General features: G+C 39.9%; 1 protein-coding gene across 4 annotated transcripts in view; it reads left to right on the forward strand.

The window, feature by feature from the left end:
• The window catches only part of tenm3 (teneurin transmembrane protein 3), a 339,741-nt gene that overhangs the window by 166,477 nt on the left and 152,274 nt on the right, over window positions 1-20,990 (forward strand). The gene's annotated exons all lie outside the window — the stretch shown is intronic.

The raw sequence follows: 20,990 nt of genomic DNA on the forward strand, positions 1-20,990 counted from the left end.
TGCTGCAAGGACCTTCAAAACTAATAATGTAAAAGTAAATTAAAGAAACAAGCTGATTTATCTATTGCCAGATTTAAACATAATGAACATTCAGCTGCTGCAGGAGATGTTTGCATATGATTCATATGACAAAAGCACTGTTCTGAATGGATTTGTGTGCCATCTTAGTAGCTGTACAACTTAGTTGGTTTGGATAGACAAAAGTTTTGTTTTGCCAGTATTTCGTTGATGTTAAGTGGGTCACGTTGAAACATTATGGGGAAACCACACTGGAACACAGAAAGTAAGGACTGCTGGAAGGACATTTTTGAAAGACTAAATCTTACTGAAAGTCTCACATGATGACCCCATTGAACCTTGGGCTCAAACAGTATTTTGGCATGACAGTGGAGTTCATTAAAATATATAATTCCAGTCAATTACATCTGAAAAATCAAGCTACTTTGTTTTTGTCAGGAACTCCTGACATAAAAATTGATTTCAAGGCAAATTCATCAATATATGGATTTTCATTCATTCATGACAGCTTTTCTAGTCAGTGAACTATAAACTAGTGCAATGTTTGTACAATATTTCTCATTTTCATTTCAACAGGGGACACACCAAGGTCAGACAACTGCCATTTTTGATCACAGTCCAACCATAAGAGCTTATTTGACTAGAATTGGGCATATTCAGCATCTGCTCTGGTTGCCGTCAGGCCTGCTCCTGGTGGCTCTCCACATGGCAAATATTAGCCTGCAAGTTGATGATGAAACCCTAGTCTGGGTGTTTGAACCACTGGGGCCACAGGGGCTGAGTTTGGTTCAAATCAGAGTGCTGATCTGAGACCTGTTTGCCTGTGGAGATTGTCAAGCGCCAGATGCTAAGTCGTGTGGGCATGCCAATGACCCTGGATCAGTCTTCTTATAGTTAGGAATGTGATAGGAAACAGACTTTGATGGTTTGAAGAAAGACAACCACAATTAGAGTCAGACTACATCAGGAGAGGGGGCATGAAAGGAGAGTGAGAAAAAGAAATACAGCTGCATGGAGTGATGGAAACAGGGAGACAGACAGACGTCTCCTCATATATACATTGCCATCGAAACATAATCAGAAACAGCTCTGAAATAGGGCCTTAAAAATGTCTAAAAGGTTGTGCGTGTGTGTGTTTGTGTATATGTGTGTGGTCTTTTTTCCCCAAAGTAGTCCCAGCCTGACCTAACCCACCAGTGTTCAGCCAAAAATCTAAAATGTCACTCTCACCGCTTCCTGCACTTTTTAGACATGCTCTTTTTATTTGCTCATATTGCTCTGTATCCTTTCCTCTACTTTTCCGTGCACCAGTGATTTTGAGGGAAGTCAAGCACTGAAGCAAAGTAAACGAGAGGCCTTTAGCTTACATTGTCTTACACATAAACACACATACAAATGCAGAAACCAATCTTCTTTTAAACTCCTTGTTTATAGGAGGAAGAAGCTGAGAAGGGGGAAAAAAACAGAGAATGTGAGAACAGGGGGGAGAATCCAGGCTTTTCCGTTGCCTTCCTCCCTCAGAACACATATTTTTATTGGCTGTTTACCGGGACGACTAAATACTGTATGAAGCATCAAACAGAATGGGAAAAATTGGTTTCAGGATAGAAAGTACAGAACATAAAAGCCAAAAAGATATTCCACACCAGGCCCATTCATACATACTATTGTGACAGTGATGTACAGGCAACATTAATAGCTGACAGAGGCCACATTATACCAACCTAAATTGGGCTTAAATATCTGTTTTAAGAAAACAGTTTGATTGACCCCGTGAACCCAATTTTTCAGGACAACACAGTATATCTTGTCACTTGGCAATTTTGCATCAGGCCACAGTACTGTGCCTTGTCTGGGTCCTGTTTGGTATCTTAGTGAGGTTTCTGTGAACCTGGCTGCACTGTCTGTGAGAGGAAACAGTGTAATTTAGATGTCAAGAATGACTTGGATTTACTTGTGTTGCCTGCCTGCACAAGTTGCCAGTGGCAATTGATGGAAGCCACAACCATGTGAGGCATTGGTGCCTAAAAATGACATAAACCAAGTGGAGTAGTGGTGCTTGTAGGAGTGAGGAAGCACGTCTAAGCCATCAAACCCGCCCAAGAAAAAAAAAACGATAAAGTAGCTCACATAGCTCTATGAAGGATCAAGGATAAGAATATCTTCTACAGTTCTCTCTCCATGCTTCTTGACTCAGGGACAGTGGATGCTTGGCTGAGGCAACATCATTTAAATCCCAACAGATATAGTGTATCTATCACTAGTACAGTAATGTTGATATTTAAATTCATTTTTGCCTTTTTTAAATAAATTACTGAACAGACTTAAATTATTCATAATCTTGATAACTCATAATTGCAATCAATACTTGATGCATGAGGTTCAGGTTGAGGTTACTTTAGGTCAGGTGTGAGGAACCTTTTTCCTATCAATGGCCATTTCAATTTTTAGAACATCCTTTGAGGGCCCAGAAATTTTTCACACAGGGATATCATACTAACCTCTGTAATGACTGGAACTGCTTCTCTTTGGTGAGGTATCTGATGTCAGATGGTAGTGATGGTGACAATGATGATACTCACAGTTGGTTTTCCACATTTGGGTCAGTCAGTCTTAAGCGGAAGTGAGTCTTAGCAAGAAGTTTTGAAAAGAGCTGCTAAAGTTGTTGCAGCTCAATGATTTCATGTTGTTGGTTGTCAGACACATCAGCTGGTTCCAGATTAAATGGTGCAGCAAATATGTTCAGATCCATCTTTTTACTTTTCATGTCCTCAAACCTCTCAGCAAATGCCTGAAGGAATTTTGCACACGCACCTGCATATTCAGATGTCATAGCTTTTGTTCATGCAGGGTAGAAAAATGCAGTGTTACCTTTTTTTGTAGTTGCACTTGCTAAAGCTCTAATTTAGCTCTAAATTACGTAGCATTGGAGAGAGAGCTGAGAAGCTGGCTGGGGGCTCAGCTCTGAGAAGTACTTGGTAATGTCCACTATGAAGATCAAATCACACAGACACTCGCTATCACTGAGTTTCCATGTCAGGTTTTCCCTTCATCTCTATGAATTATTCTGGAAAAAGAGAGACTCTTAAAGAGTTTTTCTTTGTCTGGTGCTAGCAGCTCTACAGTAGCAGTCCTTTACAAATTCTCCTTCTGAATAAGGTTTCAGCTTCTTAGCTATTAGCTCCCTCAGCACAAAACTAGCCTGCCTAACACTGTCACTGTCAAAATGCAGTCTTGTGAAAGCTGTTTCTTGGGCAGCCAAATTCCATGAAAGAACTTTATACAAGTGCATTTGTCTGTACAGCTCATCCAGTTTAGTATCCATCAAAGCTGTCATGCCACTTGAGACTGACGTTTTCCATGACTGTGAGTGAGTCTCCACAAACCTTGGCACATTGGCTTGCCAAGTTAGCATTAGTCCATTTCTCTTGGAAAGCACCACACTCCGCATTCTCTTACATTTTGTTGACAGGTGCCGTGATAGGCAGACATGATATCAACCACTACGTGTGTATTGCATACAGGAACAACTGGGAAGAACATGTTAGTCAACTGTTTAATGTCACTTTCTTTATTGTTGAAAAAAGTAATTGCTTTTTTTTTTTTTTTTTCAACAAAATTATTAATAGGAATAATTACATGGGCACAATCCTAGGATCAGGGACTAATTACCAAACTGTGGATGCAGTCTCAAGGGGCATTCACTTAAAATGTCAATATTAACTCATTGTAGTGGAAAGGCGAGGTGTCGTGCACTGGGTTGATTCCTATATCTTTGGTGATGTCATGGCCATATCACAGGGATTCCGCTGAGTTCTGGACTTCAGGCATAAATTAAGGATTTTGCTGTAAAGTTGCTGTGCTCCCTTTCTCTCTAATAGAGAGGCATGACACTGAGACATGACAGCATGCAGAGGGCATTGGCTCTCTTAGCCTGTTTGTTGTTGTTTGTCTGTTTACATAATTTGCAGTCGGCTCATAGTCCCCTCGCCGCTCTCCATGGGAGGGCCATCTCAAAAGGGCCGGTGCTGGCCATGGTGCTGGAAACACTGGACAACATCACATTCAGCCCTGTGTGTGTAAAATCTGAGTTTGAAACAGGTCATGCTGAAATATAACAAACTTGCCCTGAATGGTCATAAGTTGGTGATAACTCCTTTCAGTCAGTGATACATACTTTAAGTGAGGATTTATTACTCATGAAAATGTAAAAAACTGAGAGGGCCACACCTGTTGCACAGTGTGTGTGTGTTTGGCGGCAAGCCTCTGTGTGGGGAGAATGTGTCTGTGTGAAAGAAGCTCAGTTGAAGCAGAAGTGAACTGGCTCTTTAAGGAAACTGTGCTAGGGTAAATAGTAAATGGACTGTATTTATATAGCACCTTTCTAGTCTAATGACCACTGAAACTGCTTTTACTGCCTGAAGACTGCATTCACCCATTCACACAATGGTGACTAGGCCATCTGCTCATTAAGAGCAGCAATACACTCACAGCATCAGGAGCAAATTGGGGTTCAGTATCTTGCCCAATAATACTTTGACATATACAGTGGGGGAAATAATTATTTGACCCCTGCTGATTTTGTAAGTTTGCCCCCCTTACAAAGAAATCAATGGTGTATAATTTTAATGGTAGGTGTATTTCATGGTAGGTGAGACAGAATATCAACAAAAAATCCTGAAAAAACACATTATATAAAGATTATAAATTGATTTGCATTTGATCGTTTGAAATAATTTTTTTGATCCCCTACCAACCAGCAAGAATTCTGACCCCCACAGACCAGTTAAGTGCCCATGGGGCACACAAATTAGTGCTGTCACTTTAAGAAAGTTCTCCTAATCTCAACTCGTTATAAGTATAAAGGACACCTGTCACAAAATCAATCTCTTCCATTCAAACAAGACTTTACCACATCGAGGAGCCAATGAACAGGGCCATGTACCGTAGAATCTTGGAGGGGAACCTCCTTCCCTCAGCAAGAACACTGAAGATGGGTCGTGGATGGGTCCTCTAGCATGACGATGACCCAAAACATACGGCCAAAGCAACAAAGGAGTGGCTAAAGAAGAAGAACATTACGGTCATGGAGAGGCCTAGCCAGTCTCCAGACCTTAATCCCATAGAAAATCTGTCAAGGGAGCTGAAACAACTGAAGTTGCCAAGTGACAGCCTCGGAACCTTAAGAATTTGGAGAGGATCCGTAAAGAGGAGTGGACCAAAATCCCTCCTGAGATGTGTGCAAACCTGGTGACCAACTACAAGAAACGTCTGACCTCTGTGCTTGCCAGCAAAGGTTTCTCCACCATGTACTAAGTCATAAAAATATAAAGTAATTAAAAATGATAAAAAATGAAATTAAAAAATTAACATTTAAAATTATAGACCATCCATTTCTTTGTTTGGGGGTAAACTTACAAAATCAAAGGGGGATCAAATAATTATTTCCCCCACTCTGTACACCTGAGGCCAGGGATTGAACCATGACCTTCTGATATGTAGATGACCGCTCTGCCTCCTGAGCCACAGCCGCTCAGTCCAGCTTCCATCACCGCCACCCTTAACCAACAGCACCCTGAAGACATCCACTCACCGCTGGAGCTCCTCCACTGACAGGAGGATACTGACAGGTGGTCCTCTGGAGTAATAGCAGCTAGCAAGACATAGAATGTTTGGCTGGTGGGACAAAAGCAGAGAGCTTCATAGCTGCTGAAGCTCTTCATCTTCTATTCTTCAGGTCTTGACTGCTTGATGTGGAAGAAAATTTGGGAGCAGAGCTCAGGTCCTGACTGTGTTATATACTGTAAATGTGCTTGAGAGAGGCAACTGCACTGTCGGGAAAGAATGAAGCCCATATGTAATAGAACAATAATCAGCAATTACATCAAAGTTTTCCATTCAAAGACAGGATGCAAATTATAAGACAGCTTCTAACATTACAACACATTTCATTCAGTTCAGGTTGATGTTCACTATAGATTAAAAATGTAGTATGGATTCATTCTATAATAGATAAAGTAAGAGTAACAAACTGCAGCAGAGGTTGTTTCTAATACAAGTCTGGTAATAACTTGTTAAGTTGTTTCAGTGTTGAAGTGGCATTTGTTTTTAGGCAGGTGAATAAAGATGGTGTAAAAAATCACCACACCTCAATACAAACAGTTTGTTTTTTTCACCCAGAGACTGAAAAGACGCCAAAAACCCTCCACTGTCCATCCTGTAGGTGCCTCAGAGACGCCAAGGCAATCAGCGCGGAAGAAGCAACAGAAAAAAAGACAGCTTTCTTTGCAAACGGCTGGATGACGCCAAGGCTTATTGACAATGTCTATACTGAAAGCAAAAGGGAGGTCAAACCAAGGCGGAGAGAGAAACACGAATAACACTTAGTGCTTTTTACTTTGGGACCAAGTAGGTTATTCTCCTCAACACCAGAACTAATCAATGAGCCACTGAATGAAAGAGAGGAGGGAGAGAAAGACAGAGCGGAAAACAAACATATTTTTCCTCAACACCAGACCTAATCAATGATGGCGACGGGAGAAATTAATGGAGAGAGGGAAGAAAGAAAGAAAGAAAGAAAGAAAGAAAGAAAGAAAGAAAGAAAGAAAGAAAGAAATTCCTGACATGAGAATGAATATGAGATTTAGATAAAGAAGGGTATAGGGAGGGAGTGGGGTCAAACTGCAAGAGAGAAGAGAAGAGAAGAGAAGAGAAGAGAAGAGAAGAGAAGAGAAGAGAAGAGAAGAGAAGAGAAGAGAGTCAATCATTGATCAGGCTAATGAACCTCAGGCTAGTGGCTGGTGGCAGGGATTTAAGCCTCAAACACACACACGTGGAAAAAGGCCACAAACACACAGCTCATGTCTGGGGCTGATTGCAGAATGGAGTCACTTAAGTAAATCAAAATGTTGTAGCAGGCTCCATACAAAGAGACAGGGAGATGGAGAGAGAGGCAGACAAAGAGACTGGAAGGGAGTTAGAAAACAGAGGGTGGACAGAGAGAGAGAGAGAGAGAGAGAGAGAGAGAGAGAGAGAGAGTGTGTGTGTGTGTGTGTGTGTGTGTGTGTGTGTGTGTGTGTGTGTTTGTGTGCCCATGTATTACTCAAAACCAAAACCACAAAACCTGTTTACACAGTCACATTGTGGGGACTCACCTTACTTGTGGGGACAAAATACAGGTCCCCACAATTTTAATCATTACATTTTAGGGTGAAGACTGAGGATAGGGTTACAGGTTAGGTAAGGTTATGGTTAAAGGTTAGGGTTAGGGTTAGGGTAAGTCTCCAGGAAATGAATGTAAGTCTATGTAATGTCCCCACAAGTGATGAAAACCTCACATGTGTGTGTGTGTGGGTGTGTGTGGCTGGCCTACACTGTCCTGACCATGAAATGAGATAAAGATGGAGGGATATTTTGAAATGTTAGACTACAGTTAACCCATCTGATATTTTATGCACGAGTTAAAGTTCTTCCTCGTCCTCTGTGCTACAGAGTGTATCCAGAGATTTGTAGGGCTTAATAACGAATCACAGGTCATGTTGTTTGGCACAAATCGAATGTGATGGTTTTAAATGCAGTTTTCTTTTTCTTTTGGTGATTTGCCAAAAGTTCCTCCAACCTAAATGACAACATTCTTTATTGGCCTCCAAGTTAGGAATCTTACAAAAATAAAGGGTTTCTAAAGAGCGTTCCTGATCGTCCACCTCTGTGTTTATGGTATGGTTCAGACAACTGAAACTAACTTGTTACTAAAACTACTTCGTTAGATTTAGAAAAGATCGCTCACCTTTGATTTACCTTTTGGTTTCTGACGGGACGCAAACGACAGTCTCCTGGGTAAAAGTTGTGTGTTTGTTTGACCCATCCATCCACCCCATCTTCCTGCATTTGCCGACTTTCTTGCTCTTCATACTACGTCACCTTTCTTTGAGCATCTTACTGTTACGGTGGAGTTTCTTGAAAGCCTGGTGAGCATCTGTATGAGACACTGGCAGGCTTGACAAAGTGTCTGTATTTGATGCTCTGGGAATGAGGCTGGGCTTGTGTGCTCCGACCAGCAATTTTCAGATAGTGAACCTCGTAGCCTCACAGGGTTTGGCACTTTTAGTGTGCTTATTATTGAGATTCAGTTGTATTTCAATACTCTGGCAATATGTTTCATCTGATACGCAATCCAATAAAGCTAATTTGATTTAGAGAAAATGTTGGGAAAGCAAAAAAGGTAAGGTGATGGAAATCTGAAAACAAAGAGGAGAACATGGGACAAAAAAAAATCCTGGTGGCTGAGAGGACAAAAACAACAGAAAAAGATGAAAGAGTAAAACAGAAAAAGCAAAGGAGCAAAGGAAACCCAGTGACTTAGTGGAACACAGTTTTCCATATTAATGACTTGGCCAGAGTGAGAGAGTAAAAGAATGGATAGAAGGAAGAAGGAGAGAGAGAGAGAGAGAGAGAGAGAGAGAGAGAGAGAGAGAGAGCACACCAAGAGCTGACTTGGCAGGAGAAAATGAATGAGAGAATGAGGGCGAGAGAGACAGACAGAGGAAAGAGAGGGTGGATGAGGGGTCAGTGCACTGGTGTTACAATAAGGAGAGAGAAATGTGAAGGACTGATGAGAGGCTCTGAAAAGGCTGCAGCTGCCTATACTAAATAACTGAGTAGAAGAGAGGAGAGGAAAGAAAGAGAGGAGGTCAGGTTAAGAGGATGACGGAAGTGGGAGGGAGGTGATGGGAAAAATAGATACATGAAGAGAGAAAGAAAAGATGTAGATGCTAAAGATGAAGGGAAGATGAGCAGTTGAAGTTTCTCCAGGATTTTGTCTGAATCAGTTTATGGAGAGGAAGAGAAGAGATATTTACCTTTTTGTCTCTCACATGCTTCATCTCTTTGTTACGATCATTATCCCTTTCTCAATCAGCAGTAAGCTTGTTCCCTCTCTTTGCTTCTTCATTTTCAAATAAGCTTTGTTGGCTCAAAATATGTCTTAGTTAGCCACATTAACACAGCAATCGAGCACCTGATAAGATAAGAGGACCATTTGGAAAACTCTTCAGTGCTTTTAAAGACACCCAGAGGTCAGATTTCTTTATTTATGTATTACTTTAGTATTTGTGCAGTTGAAAACATCTGTCATTTCCAAATGGCATAACTCAAAACAGACCTGAAGCCTAACAGTTCACATTTAAACAGGATTTTGGTAATAATACTAAGATACACATTTATTTTACCTCATTACTTCATTCTAGGAGCTTTTTAATGATCCTCATCTACATTTCAGAGGGAAACAGTAATTTTCCTTCACTGTCAAACACCTATTGACCTGCAAATTAATGAATGTTACTGTTAGTTACTTATATTACTTACATGTTAAAAAAAATACAATTACCGCATCAAATCTAATAAATTGTTGAGTTCAAAGTTGTTGGTGTGACAGAAGTGAGTCTGAACTGCAGAATTACCTTAATATTCACTTCACAGGGGGAACACATTCTTATCTTCCTCATTCATGATATTAAATGAAGGCAAACTGTCTGTAAATTCTAGTTCCCAAAGAAAATGCATCAGAATGAAACTGACAAATTGCATTTCAACCTGTTTCTATCTGAAGAGTCTATGCTGGATATGCTACGCATCTGAGCTTAGCTGCTCTCATTCATTCTCCTCTTTAGCCCATCACCACTACATGGGGAGAATGGGAAATGACAGACAGACAAACAGACAAAAGTGGTTGGCAGACAAAGAGATAATCCTGATTTTCTGCTTTTTTGTGTGTGGACCTCATGGTTCATCAGACCATGGGTATTGTTCTGCTGAAAAACAAAAAGAAACAATATTCAAGGCAACACTTTTATCAGACACTCAATTAATCACTAATAGAGGCAAGAGACAGACATGCTGTGCTTAAATTCGCTGCAGCGGTGTGAATGAAGTGAAGGTCTGCTTCTTGGCGTGTGAGGAAGACATAGTGGAGAGGTTCAGCTGTTATTGTTCCAGCTGTCTTTGGAGGGATTCCCTCACACATTGCTATAAGAAGAGGTACTATTGAGTTTCATTCAGGACAAAGGACAAATTGTCTTCAAATGCTGACCTCTACTATTTTTTTGTGCCCATGATAAGTTATTATAGGCTACAAACAGAACAGAAATTTGACTCTGCTAAGCTGAGCTTGCATGCCGTGTTTTTGGGGCCCAACCCAGTTGACATGATCTGCTAAATATCAAAAATTCTCTAAATATTGTAAGATCAACATCCAGCTTCCAGAACTGTGTTTCCTGGGTGGAAAGCACAGTGATGTCTTTTATTGTCCATGTGATCTTACTTTCCTGCCTTGCCTTCACTCCTCATTTTGAGGATTTGCAGGGAGATCACATTCACAAAATCTCCCATTAAACTCTACAGTTCCGAGTCACTGTCTAGAACAGCACCAGGAATTTGTTAAGATAAACATTTTGAATACACAATGTGCACCACCTTTTTTAATAAAATGTTGACTTGTATAGCTTAAATGACTCCTTTAATTACATGTGAAATCCCCTCCCAGGGCTGCATGTGTTTAAGAGGATTACTGTGATGCTTACGCTAAAATGGTCTCATAGTCCTGTCAGTTTTGGCTGACCTGCTGCTGTAGAAACATTGTGACTTGCTACCATTTCCCACTCTTTCCTGAGCCTCCTTTGCTGCATTCCATTATGTTTTCATTTCATGCTTTCTCTTCCTCTCTTCCTTCTCATTTCACTTTGCTGTAATGCCTTCACATGTGTCACTTTTTGGTTCTTTCTCCTGATCTGCGGTCGTCCTTGCCCTCCCTCTTTCCCCCGTTTCTTTCTCTTTAAAAGGTGATGTGTATTGTGAGATGCAGCAGCCATGAAAACACCAATTTTACAGCACAAGAATTCAGGAACAGCAGCTAGAAAGAGCACTGTTAACAGACCCTCTCTCTCTCTCTCTCTCACACACACACACACACACACACACACACACATTGGTATTACTATACCTTTCACCCTATACCTTTTTCTCCTCAGTTACTGCATTGTTTCTCCAGCCACTAATCGTCACTGTCAGCTTTTCATTCCGAACATGAATGTTACTGTCGGGGTACAGTTAGAGAGCATTTACTCAAGCAAAGGTCCAAAACATCATAATGTCTGACTTGGGTTATGATTCAGTGCCATATGTAAAAAAATAACCTAGCAGTTGTATCAAGGCCTGTATGTATTCAGCGACTTACTGTCAAATTAAGTAAAGCAAAGACAATTCAATATTATTTCAACAGTGCTGGCTCACTTTGAACTGGAGGAATAATAAATAATAAGTACTCTAATAATAAACCAATGTTTTGTTTTTTTTTTCACAGTTCTAAAGTAAAAAAAAAAAAGGCTGCATTTAAAAATAATATCCATAACAGAGCTCTGGAAAACGTGTATCTTAAAATGAAGGGCTTCATTTAAAAAAAGGCTTGTGTAGCTTGTGTTTCCTTTTTTCTTTCATTTCATTTGACATCTCAACCAATTTTAAAAGAAACAATCTCAGCACATCAGAATAACTGAGCAGCTCTGTCACCTCCGTTTCTCCTTCTTTCCCTCTTCAATCTCACTCCCCCACTTTCTTTTGTCCAGTGAGAGAAGTGAGCTCCAGCGGTCCTTCCAAGATTTATTGTCAGTTTTCACATTGAACTGGAGGGATTAGACATAATAAGTACTCTGAATATAAATTCAATTAAATAAAAGTTAGAATTAAAAGTTATTTTCTCATTCTCAAGCAAAATAAGGAGTGTGTTAACCGTAAGTATGTATCAAAGGATATTTGCTTGATTTTTTTCACAATTTGTTTTTTGTTTTCCCTCAAGTGACGTTTCTGCTACCACACTCATGTACTCTTGACAAGCCCTTCATCAGTAAATGATTGTCTGCATTGACTCAAAGTCCAAGCAGCTTTCAGGGAAAACTCGTAAGACCGTTGATGGCAGTGAATGAATGCTCTGGTGGATCGATCGTATTGGGCTCTTTGATTGTTTACCTTCTGTGCTCTCGGTTTGGATTTGAGTGTTTGCTCAAAAGGTGTTCTGTGCTTTGTCTCGCCGTGGCGCTTCACCTCGGCACTTTTAATCGCCACGGTCTCAGAACATATGAGGCATTCTAGTTTTGTACTGCCTGTGGGAAGAATTAACATCCAAGAGTCTGTCCACTTGATTAAGAGCTGTGCTGTTGCTGTCTCCTTTTCTCTTTTTTGACTACGCCATGTTGAGTTACTTCTCTCTGATTCACTTATTTCTCTCCCCTATGTGTGTGTGTGTGTGTGTGTGTGTGTGTGTGTGTGTGTGTGTGTGTGTATCTCACTCATTGATCCAGTCTGCAGTGCTTATCAGAATACACAGATTGGCTGAGTAGCATCACATGAGATGGGTTCAAATGCATGCAATTGGTCTTTGAGTTTCCTGGTCTGCTAAACTAGTGCCGTAAAGACTAGAAAAGCTCTGCCGGTTAAAATAGAAATGATCCATCAAAATTTAATAACTTCTGATAATTCTACAGTTACATGTTTAGATAGAACGGTATCTGGTTCACCTATTGAGAACCACTAATATTCACTTATTCTAATTCTAACTTTAACTGAAGGACCTAAACTCTAGAAACACTCTTAAAAATATCATCCCCTCAATTCTTCTACTGAAATGGACAAATTGGACATTTTAAACCACTCTGGACCAACCAACATCAGCGGCATTTACACTTATCCTCAGCAATCAATTCGATTCCATTATGACTTCTACACACAGGTTAATATTTCTGGTCTGGTCTAGAAAGACACATCTGTGTTTTAGCTCATCTGGAGCTGAGGATCACACACACATGATATCTTCACTTAATCAATTCAAGTTCATCCAGTTTACAGTGAAGGTATTGAGGGGTCTCTAAGCTTGCAGGGGGTTTCCTCACTAGTTCGATCTCTGGTTTTCTCATCCCTTTTCAAGGCCACGTTGCACTTCTCATGTGCTGTTTGTATTAATAATAATATGGAACAGTTGTAACAAAAATGTAGCTCTCAGTGGTCACAGTGTACTGAATTAAAAGGACAGATCGATGAGACAAACAATAAAAAAATACAATCAAAATACAAAAAAACAGAAAGAATAAAATATAGTGCAATAAAATATAGTGCTAAGAAAACACAGGTGGAATAAAATGGTTGTTTTAAGTAGTCATATAAAGTATCCACAGTCGCTGCTTTCTTCTGAGAGAGCGTTGCAGACTTTTGAAGTACGATAAATGAATGCTGCATCACACTTTGTTCCTGTGGCTGTGACTGACCAGAAGGTCAGCACCAACAGAGGCCCTGAAGGCTTGTGAAGGGCTGCTGGCTGCCAGAGAATCAGCTATGAAGGCCAGTCATAATCCATTAAGAGCTCAAAAATATTGCAGAAGTGACACAGAGCACCTATTTTTCATTACAAGTCTGGCTGCAAAATTCTGAATAGATAAGATTAGATTCGATTCAACTTTATTGTCATCGTCAGAGTGCAACACAGAGACAACGACATGCAGTGAAAAGGATGAGGAACAATGTCACAGACTTCCAAAAGTTCAGTCAGCTTGAAGGAGCAACAGTTCAATACAGGATTAGCATTAAATATTTCCAATGAAGAAATGTTCCTGTGCAACTAGAAAAAACAAATCTCCCCCCAATTCTCAAAGTGTGCCATTCATTTACTGCACAGAACTCAAAGGGAGGTGGTTGGAGTGGATGATTGAGCATACGGAGCACCAGAGGCTGGGTTTGCATGGGTTAATGCTGCGAAGATTCCAAGCACACCTGCTATTTTGGTTCACGTATGTGCAGCAGCAGGCAGTGTAATATAGATCAGACGGTGTGTGATTAATAAATACCGCAGCAGCTAATGGCATTATTGTTCTTACAGCGCATTATCAGTGGAGCCAATCACAGTGAAACACGTGACAGCAATAGAAGAATAGCTGAACAAATAGAAAGCTGCTTCCTTGGGAAATCATATTATTGTCGAGATGGTGCAGAGTGTCATGACAGGAACTCACAATGCCAGATTTGGGAAAAGAATGTTGCTGTTCCCATGTTAAATATGAATGTTTCATGATTGTGTTGTTGAAAAGCATAATCTAGGCAGCATTCTGTTTTCTAGTGCAGTGTGTTTTCAGGAGACAAGGTTGCCATAGTCACCTTTAAAGCCTCGTCAACAGCTTTAGTTGGGTAAATTTAGAAGAGGCAAAAGAAAGGTGTTATGTTACAGGCCACCAGCAGTTGTAAATGCAGGTTCATACTGGTTTGCCAATCTAGTGCATTAGACCTCAAGAGGAGGAGTTGTGTTTCTTCTCACAAAGGTCGGTCAGCCAAAATCCTTGGCAGCTCATTTTGACCGAATGGACATCTTCTTGTAAGTCTAGAATTAAGTATAAAGAGTTTTCAACAGAATTGATCTGCAATGTCTGTACTTTTAGCAGATGTTTTACCTCTTAAACAGCAAGCACGCAGCCTGCTCTGTGTGGAGTCTGGGGTAAAATGTGGAGTGAAATAGTAGAGCATGGTCAGTGTTCATAATCTTGTTGCCCTGTAATACTAAGCCGGTCTCGGTGGAGCTATCCCACCTTCAAAACATCTCTGCATCCCTCTGTGTCTCTTTTCCTGTGTTTTTCCATTCATTTCCCCGTGTGGGTCATTGAGCAGAGAGGGGCACTCTCCACCTACATGCCCCGCAAAGGCAGCCCTGGGATGGGATAGAGCCCTGCCTCGCTTCCCTCTCTTTGCTGGGAGTCCAGAGGTGGAATGAGTTTTCATGCTTCAAGAAGCATGCGTCTTAACTCTTCCACTGACCTCTTTCTCGATGTCGATGAGTCTTTTACTTTTTCCAGGATCTTTTCTCTTTTTTTTTCCCTTGAAATCGCTCACTCCTGACCTTTCCCTTTGTCTTTCCCTTTGTCTTTCTTTTGCCTCTTGCTTCACCTCTCTTCTCTTTTCACCTTGTCTAAACTCCTTTTGTTGACCATTGTTGTTACATCTGAAACTCTTAATTGACTTCCAGAGTCGCTTTTTTTTCTTTACCCTCTTTTCTTCTCTGCTTGTTCAATTTTCTGTCACCAGTTATGGGGTTCAGACCCTGAACACGATAAGAGAAGCCCACTTCAACTGGTCTTTCTTGTCTTGTTCTACTTATTTATTTTTATTTGTTATTTTTTTGTGCTATGTCACACCCTTACCTTTGTACATGTGTATTTATTTGTGTTCTTATTACTTGTCAGTTTTTTCTGTATGTAAATTATAGAAATATAGTTTACTTATTTATTGCCACTTTACTCTTGAATCTTTGTTGATGCTTGACATAATTTCTCTCTTGTGTGCACCCACAAAGAAGAGTTATTCATGATCTGTTCTAGCACACACACAAAAAAAATCTCAAAAAATGCTTTCTTAAAAACATCATGGCAATTCTTCTCTGCTTCTTGAGTCGTCCTCCGTGGCTCTCCACAACCAAGTCTGCACATCACACTGTGCTGTAAATGATGTTTTTAGAAAATGCTCCTATAACAAAATGTATTATTGTTGCTTTTTTTAGAAACCAGCCAGAGAACCCTTGAATAGAGCCGCTTTTTCAGAGTGTACAGCGAAATCAGAGTCGAGACAAAAAGAACGAATCACTGGAAACACTGACAATGGAAATGTAAACTTTTGACATGGTTTATGAGAGAGTGAAAGAGACAGAGGGAAGGCATTGATGCAGAGAGAGAATAAGTGCTGCGTAGAGCAGAAACAGTGATCGACATAGACATACATAGATGGAGACAGAGAGTCATAGTGAAACTTGTAATCGCTCTGCCTTTGACAAATAACCTCTTCCCTCAACAACACCTCACCTCACTGCTCCACTGAGATGCCAATTTACTGTGCACACATCAGTCCATCACGCTGATGGAGAAGTCTGTGTGTGAGTGTGTGAACTGCACAGTCACACACTCACATTCTTGAGAAAGATCATGCCTGAGGGCTCACACGCTGCTACAAAACATTTGTTCTGCCGTACTGTAACTACAGTAAGGTGATTGTACACGCACACTCACGTGCGCGCGCACACACACAGCAGTTCAATCAAGTTCATATAGCATAGTTTCTTTTTTTTTTTGCTAGCATGACAGGCTTTTTTCCCATTCTTTCTTACATTTCTTGCCATCCTATAGTGTGTTTCTCCACTTGACAATTGAAGCATCCACCAAAGTTCCTCTGGGAGGTAATTAAGAGTGGAATGAGAATGGTAGACCATCTGAATTTGGCACTGGTGCGCTGTGGTAATTCTGTGACCAAAGCCAGAGAGCCTGCAGAGGAGCCATAGGACAGTACAGTTAGATAATCATGTCCTTTTTACATAGATAATGTTTATCGCAGTGGCACATAGTATTGTGTGACTACTGCCTCAGAAGAAAAGTTCATATAGATCCCAAGATGAAAAACCCTTCCAAAACATAAATATATCCATCAAACTTTTATGAGGAATGTTTCTAATCAGTGTCCATTGACCAGTCACATGGTAAAGGCTGTGAATAGCAGCAGTCAGTGCATTCAGGACAACAGGTCTTACAGCTGGTTGACTCAGGCTTTGCATCAAGGCACTGGTTTGATTAAACACTGCCTATGCTGATTGAAACAGTTCAAATATTCATTTCCAGCAGATCTGACATTTATCATTTATTTTCATGAAGAAGACAATTGTTTACATGTTTATACATGAAATGCAGTAGAGGCATACTTACAAAGATGAAATAAGCATGCAACATCTAGACATATTAGCATATAGATCTAAGTGAATTAGTCAGTGTTTCCCAAAATGGGTCAATATGAAACAGGAATTGTTGTGCAAGTCATTTACTTGAGCAGAAGGAGACACTTTAATTTCATCCCGCTGAAGTATGAATATGTTTTGATATTATTAGTTATGCTTTATTATTTTTATCACCAGGGTTTGCTTGTTTAATATTTGTGAGTGAGATAACAAAAAAGACGGGGTGAAACACTTGACTATCAGCAGCTTCAGTCAAAAAAAAAAAAAAAAAGAAAAGCATCACAGTAATGGTTTTCAAAGCCTAAATGCCATTTAAAGCTCATGTTTAATAAATGAGATGCCTGACAGATACTTGTGTTTTATAATCAGGAAATTGGAGCAGTAAAGTAGTTGGGTCCATTATTTTCCCCACACTGCGATTTGTTTTGGCAGCTGACGCAGAAGGCTGCAGCCTCTCCACAGCACTGAGTTTTTATATTAGCTGAGGGAGTTAGAATTAATTTGAAAAGCTCATTTGACCAAAAGACGCTAGCATGGACAAATGATAGGAAGCATTTCGATGGTTCCTGAAGTGTTCTGTTTTTCAGACCTGGAACTTTATTGATTAATTAAGCTTGCATTCTTACTATCAGATCATTTACTCATTTGGCATGAACTGCAGAGTGAATGGCGCTTTCCACCTGTGAAGTGAATGTGGTGAGTACTATGGTAAATGCTGATTCCCTGTGCAAGTTGTAGATTGACAGTACAATGTGTGGAGAAAATGAAAGCTCCAACCAATGATTTCATCTCTTTTCACCTGAGCAACCTCTTTGGTATCTTCTTTGATTTGCATACCTTTATCTGTCCCTCTCAGGGTCTGTTGCCCTCTCCTCCTCACTGCTGATCTGTCTCGCTCCCTTTTTCTGTCTGCTGACACACACGCTCCAGAGCAACTGAAAATTCCATGTGCATTGAAGTAAACTGGAGATTTGTGTGTGTGTGTGTGTGTGTGTGTGTGTGTGTGTGTGTGTGTGTGTGTGATTGTTTATTGTCCTGCAGGAATTTGGACTTGGGTGTAATAAATAATGATTTACAGTCGGAGCAGGATTTAGCAATAGGCTGTTTCCTCCCTGTTGTTTATTTTAGAACATGGGGAAATTGATTTGAACTCCTCTAACTTAATATGTCTTATCTCATATTAATTTGCCAATATATGGAACTGATATTTGAGTTTGTATTGCAAATCAAATGCAGGACACTGTAAAATGTTTATTGTCAAATTAACAGTAATTTACTGACAACTCCAGTGTATACTGGCACGGGCACTTAACTCACCCAGTGCCGTTTAATTGTAAATCATTAATGTCCAACGCTGCCAGCACTTTAAAGTCCACTTAAAGATGTGATGCACAGACAAAAGTGATATTTCAGTCTGGCATTTTCCTGTAAATAAACTGAAAATCCCCAAAACATTTGTTTTGCTTGTCTGCTATGCTATTAATTTCATTTAGTAAATTAATAAGAGAAGTTGGCTAGTGTTCTATGGTAGCTTTATAAAACTAGTGTAGCCAGTTAGATGATGTTATGAAGCTGAATGAGGAGGAGTAAAAAGGCAAAACATATTTTCTATCATTAAAAATAAAGCAGGAAATAAGCCTTCTAGCTCTAAACAGGAGCTTTAGCATTGGCCTCATTTCAGCTGACTTGTTGGCTTAAATTCTCTCCACACTAAAAGATAGTTAGTTCATAGTTATAAAGACACAAACAGGTTAAAGGATAACTGCAAAGACAAGTGCAACAGCACTTGTGGTAGTCCTGCAAAAATGTAGTAGTCCAGAATCAATCACTGAGGCAAAATGCTTAACTGATAGTATGAAAATACCTCTGGCTGAATCTGTGATGGTGCAGGAGCGCTGCACCAAACAGGTGAGTGGATGAACTTATCACAACACAACCAAGCAGAACAGAAAACAACTGCTGCTGCTGTAAGGGGATTGATAATGACTACACATACAGTGCAGTCCGTAAGTCTCAGTCCAGTCAGTGAAACATATATCATTGCTGTTTTGACTCCACTCCAAAACACTGAATTTTAAATGGCATGATGACAATTGCAGACTTTCAAGTTAAATTTCAGGATGTTTACATCCATATAAGGTTAACTTTGTAGGAATTGTAGACATTTTTAACAGTCTCTTCATTTTAGTTCATTAACATAAAATTAAATAATGTCATTGTATTTAATATTTGGTTTCAAATTGTAAAGTCATTCATGAAATTATTTTTCCAGTGATTCTCAGTACATTTCAAAGGGGTGGACAGTGGACTCTTCATCATAATATTCAAACATTATGGGACATGCTTATGTGGACTTCTGACTGTTCGACTGTTTGACCTCATTAACATCATTATTTTTTGTAAATAACTACTTTTTTTCTGAATTTGATGTCATTCTGTTTTTATTTATGTTTTACACAGCGTCCCAACTTTTAAGGTTTTACTGGTTTCAAAGTCAAGGTTTTACTGATTTTAAAACTTACAGTGAAACTTAATATTGTACTCAAATCAAAGATGGAAGTTTGAGGTTGTTCTTTGCGGTCAGTTAGTTTTTCTGTATTTAGGTTTAGAATAATATTTTCCCATAATTTATTGAATATCTGCAGTAACACACTGTACACACCTTATACAGTAAGAAAGTGCTGAGAATTTGGAAATAATACTGTTGAAGTAACAAAAATCATAGAACTATGTGTAGATGTAGTTTCCCAAATATTCTTCTGTGGGAGGGCTGCATGGGAGGAAGAAACTATTTTAATGTCTGTGTTGGCAGGTTCAGGTTCAGTGGGTTGAACTAACCGCAGGTTGCTTGAGTGCAAATCACATAACGTCTGGACTATCTGGTGACGATGAACCTGTGACCATGACATTCATGATGCTGCATTTGAATTGCTCACTAATGCAGATCAATTTCTCCTCCACATACTGGGCAGATAATTTATTCTAGCTCTAGTAATTACTGTGTTTGTGCATGTTATCAATGACTAAATTGGCAGCCGTGTTAAAAAATTGCGTGAATAATGAGTAATGGTGGAAACCATGATCAATGGCTGCCTTGGCACTCGAAGAAGATCTTGGATACAAATCAAACCAAAGACCATTTAGAGGCCTGCCAATTCTTTGGCAAATAACGATGAATGATTTATGTAACACTTCAGGGGCCATTTTCACTAAACATCTAAAAGTTACAAGTGTTAGAGTCTTTACTGGCTGGTTTAGGGGAGATCCTAAAAATAGCATCTGTATCAGCCTAATTTTTAACATTTCTTTTGGTTTTTGAAGTTTGAGTAATTGATGAAGCAGAACATTTCTGTCAGCTGAAGAAACACACACAAACCATAGTGTGTGCTCTCATATCACAAAGTAACATTTGCCTTAATGGCCATCACTAGACTTTGTGGTATAGATGCTGTTCCACATGTCCAAGACAAAGACATGTTTACCAACCACACACACTGGCATCCACACACAGGTGATTCTTGGTGGCAGGTAGAAAGCGTTTGTCCCTGCCAGTGTCCAGGCTGAACTGGTGATTCCTGCATTTTTCTGAAAATCTGCCCGAGGCTTCCGAGGCTGCTGCTTGAGAGGCATTATATCCCAGTTGGATGTCACTTGGTGGGACACAGTAGCTGTTTTGACATCCACACACAACCAGGACCTCTATTACATTACAACATGTGTCTGCACAGTGTGTTGGCCTTTTCATTGCCTCTAATTAGGGTTTCTTCCCGTACATGAATACCGCTCAGAGACACTCTCACAGACTGGTTCCCAACCAACCAATCATTGTGGGCCCAGTGAAACAATATTGTGCTCAGTAATATGGTTGATATTCCTCAGTAAAAGTTCCTCTCAGCAGCTTTGTGAAGAGTCCTAGTGATGAAGATCTTAGATTAAATACTTAAATATTGCTATTCACATCCAATGGTCATTCTGTTAGAAATATCTGTGTGTGATTTCATCTCTCTTTTCCACTATCTGTTATCTGAGCATGAAAATTATTGAACAAAAATCAAACAGTTGAAACTGGGATTTTACTTTAATGCCTGACTTGCATAAAGAATAAACACACCCCATACATTAGGATGCTCATTACATGAGTGGGCCACTGCATACTGTCCCTTTTGCCTCA

Source organism: Chaetodon auriga, chromosome 4 (genome assembly GCF_051107435.1).
Source record: "Chaetodon auriga isolate fChaAug3 chromosome 4, fChaAug3.hap1, whole genome shotgun sequence".
Taxonomy (NCBI): domain Eukaryota; kingdom Metazoa; phylum Chordata; class Actinopteri; order Chaetodontiformes; family Chaetodontidae; genus Chaetodon; species Chaetodon auriga.